The sequence below is a fragment of the Actinia tenebrosa genome, unplaced genomic scaffold, assembly GCF_029948245.1.
Source record: "Actinia tenebrosa isolate PJP-AT-01 unplaced genomic scaffold, QUT_ActTen_1.0 PGA_scaffold15__27_contigs__length_11533743, whole genome shotgun sequence".
NCBI classification, from domain to species: Eukaryota; Metazoa; Cnidaria; class Anthozoa; order Actiniaria; family Actiniidae; genus Actinia; species Actinia tenebrosa.
Genome location: NW_028292575.1, coordinates 8898126 through 8901770, shown reverse-complemented (window position 1 = coordinate 8901770; position 3645 = coordinate 8898126). Strand labels below are relative to the sequence as shown.

The following is a 3645-nucleotide window of genomic DNA, read 5'->3' as shown; positions in this document are numbered from 1 at the left end:
AGAACTCTATTTTTTACCTCTCATTTTACCACCTAGATGGAGGAGTTGAAAACCAGCATTCACAACTGGGATCATCAATGTTTTATCCCGATTTCTAGATCAGACAAAAGTCGATCCACCTGTGAGTTTATTGAACAGCTTCAACTCGGAAATAATAGGCCACGTACGAGATATAAAAAAATTAGCACGATTCAAACACCAGCAATTAAGAACTCATTAATTAATCATATTGTGGCATTGTCATCAAGCGCTTATATTAGCCACGTTCGTTGTATTTTATTTTGGTTTTTCAGTAAAGGTTTCTTAGTGATAGTTCTCCCATCATTTCAAAACGGAAAAGTGACGCCTCTGGTTTTACAAAATTAATTTTCTTGATTCTGATTGACTAAAAAATTTTCGGGACAGCTGTCTTGCTTTGGAGCGAAAAACAAGTGTGGAGAGATGTCATTAATTGTTACTTTTGTATGAGAAAATCCTCCAATTCAAGCGAATAAAGTTTTTGCAGTTTTTTTTGCAACACTGATATCAATGGGCCATCGTGGTCAACATAAGCTCATGAGGCACTTCATTCATGTATGAATCAGGAATATGACATACACTCAATTGAAGAATAGTTGTCGGGTTCAGAAACATAGAACATAAAAGCTGAGACCGAAATGGCACATGGGAAATGACATAATTATATTATAATTTATTCATTTGTGCCATCCATGCAGTCGGTTTAGAATGCCTAACGCGTATTAAAAACAGTGGATGATGCCACGGGTCGCCAGTCACAGCATGCATCTAATTAACGTACTTCCCATGTGCCATTTCGGTCTCAGCTTCTATGTTCTATGTTTCTGAACCCGACAACGATTTTTCAATTGAGTGTACACTATTATAAATACAGCGCTCTATCTGACATAAAGCTTTTGCCCTCTTGCAGTTAGATTCGAAAACCAGTTTTGGCCGGTCTAAAAGCTTGTTGATTAACCAGTCGAAAATGTTATAATGCAGAATCTAGCTGTCTAGAAATCATTTTTCCAATTCTTAGTTAATACAGACCGTAATAAACTGGATAGAGCAGATTTCACCGAGTGCTAAACACATTATCTAACAGTAGTTAGTTCGGTTGTCAATATCTTTTTATGTACCATGTTTGATTGGTACATTAAAATCGAACAAGCGTGTTAATCTTAAAGGCGTGATGGATTAAATTCCGTCCAAGTTACTTAAAAATGTTTTGGCAAAGCCTCTTGAGATCTTGTTTAATGCATCGTTTTCAGCTGGTATAGTACCAGACTTTCTTAAGTCAGCTAGTGTTATACCAGTTCATGAGAAAGGCTCACACCTTTCCCTCAACAATTATCGACCAATATCATTACTTTCTGTATTCAATCGACTCCTGGAAAAACTTATGTACAACAGGTTATTAAAATTCTTAGACAAAAATGAATTTCTTTCCAGCAAACAGTTTGGATTCCGTGCAAAGCATTCAACTGATCATGCTATTCTTAGCATTGTTGATAAAATTCAAAAAGCAGTTGATGAGCATGACTTTTCCTGTGGAATCTTTCTGGATTTTAGTAAAGCCTTTGATACGGTTGACCACAGAATTTTAATTAGCAATTTAGAACGCTATGGTGTAAGAGGAGTGGCTAAAAGCTGGTTCACATCTTATCTTAGTAATCGTAATCAAACTACTGTTGTTAATAATGTTACTTCAAACCCACTGGATATAACATGTGGAGTGCCTCAAGGATCTGTCCTTGGTCCTTTGCTTTTCCTACTCTATATAAATGATTTTCACCTTTGCTCCAATCTCTTTGAATTCCATCTGTTTACTGATGATGCTAACCTTTTTTATAGACATAGAGACATCAAAACATTAGAATCTCATATTAACTCAGAAATTAGTAATGTTCACATTTGGCTCTGTGCCAATAAATTATCACTCAACATAGAAAAATCCAACTTTGTTCTTTTCCATGCACCCCAAAGAAAAATCACACACCATTTCCATCTAACCATTAATAACAATACTATGTGAATTCAAGGATTTTGAATAATTTGTATTGTGCTTTAATTTACCCTTTCTTAATGTATGGTATAATAGCATGGGGAAATACCTATCAAACTACATTAAAACCTTTATATCTATTACAAAAGAAAGTTGTGCGTATTATTACATTTTCTTCATTTGATGAGCATTCAAGCCCTATATTTAAACAATTAACTTTCATTAAAATCTTTGATCTTGTAATTTTCAAAATATCAACTTTCATGTACAAATTTAATAACAAGTTATTAACCTGTACCTTTGAATCATTTTTTACTACTATTGATAAGGTGCATGGATATAACACAAGAGCAGCAACAAAAAAGTCTTTTTATTTACCCAAGGCTAGAACTAATTATGGAATATTTAACATACGATTTCAAGGACCTAAAATCTGGAATTCTATTGATGAATCATTTAAGAAATTGTCTCTTTATCAATTTAAGAAAAAGCTGAAAATTGATTTAATTTCTAAATATTAAGATCAAGTTTTAATGCTTTTACAAATTAACTTAAATATACTGTAAAGACTGATGATGCTCTTGTGTGCTGCGTGTGTATTTGCATAGTTTTTATGTCTTTTTTGTCCCTATTTCAATCATATTGACTTTTTTTCCTATGTGTTTATACGGTGTGTTATTATGCTCATTATTATAATTGTAAATAGCAGAAATCCCGACCCTAAATGTAATGACTTTTAATTAAGAATATGTAAACCGACTTCCAAGCATTTTTAGCTTTTTAGTTATTTTTGGAAGTTGGTACCCCTCAATCTGTTCAACATAAAATGATGTATCAAATTAGAACAAAAAATGTAATAATGGGTACAAATAAAGTTCTTCTTCTTCAAGAACGCAGTGTTCCCAGGTTTGTTTTTTAAAAGTTGACGAGGTGGCCGAGTGGTTAAGGCGTTGGACTGCTAATCCAATGGGCTCTGCCCGCGTGGGTTCGAATCCCATCCTCGTCGAATAAGTGTTTTCTTATCTTTTGTTGCCTCTTACTCTGCTATTACTAAGACTCCCTAGAGTTGTAGACGACAGCATATGCCAACGAATTTCAACTTGAAAGGTGCACTGGACGACGAAATGTTGTGGTAAGTGGCTATTCGGGTATCGTGCTTGAGTCTATCATTTTTAAGGCTCTGAGTATATTCTAATAGTGATTGTAAATGTTAAACATCTGGTTGTTGATTTAATATTAACGCAATTAATATTTTATTGAACCTAGTAGTATGTCTATTGTATTGGACTGCTTTTCATCTTAATTAGAATTGAAGATTTATTTAAAATCCTATCTTTCGCACTAACTAGTCCATCTCAGTTGAGAGCCGGTACCTTTTCCATCCACTTTCTTAATTGCGATTGTCGTTGACAAAAACAGTCAAATAATTAGGATGTGTTATGTGACCGTTTATCAACATCGCCGCAACAATTGTGCAAGCTTAAGAGTCGTCACGAATCCAACGAGTCAGCTGATAAAAAAGGCAGTGCTAGCAGTACAGTGTTGTACAATTCGATCTCTTTTAACTGTCTAATCCATTCGTCAAATTTACAGTACTTAGTTCGCTGCTTTTTGTACATCTCTGAGCGTTTACCTAACTGTCA

At 34.3% G+C, this 3645-nt stretch overlaps 1 non-coding gene across 1 annotated transcript; it reads left to right on the top strand.

Annotated features, from left to right (window-relative positions):
* The first annotated feature begins 2926 nt into the window (after nt 1–2926).
* Trnas-gcu (transfer RNA serine (anticodon GCU)) lies at nt 2927–3008 on the top strand. Its single transcript has one exon. It is a non-coding gene; the product is annotated as a tRNA-Ser (tRNA).
* The last annotated feature ends 637 nt before the right edge of the window (nt 3009–3645 follow it).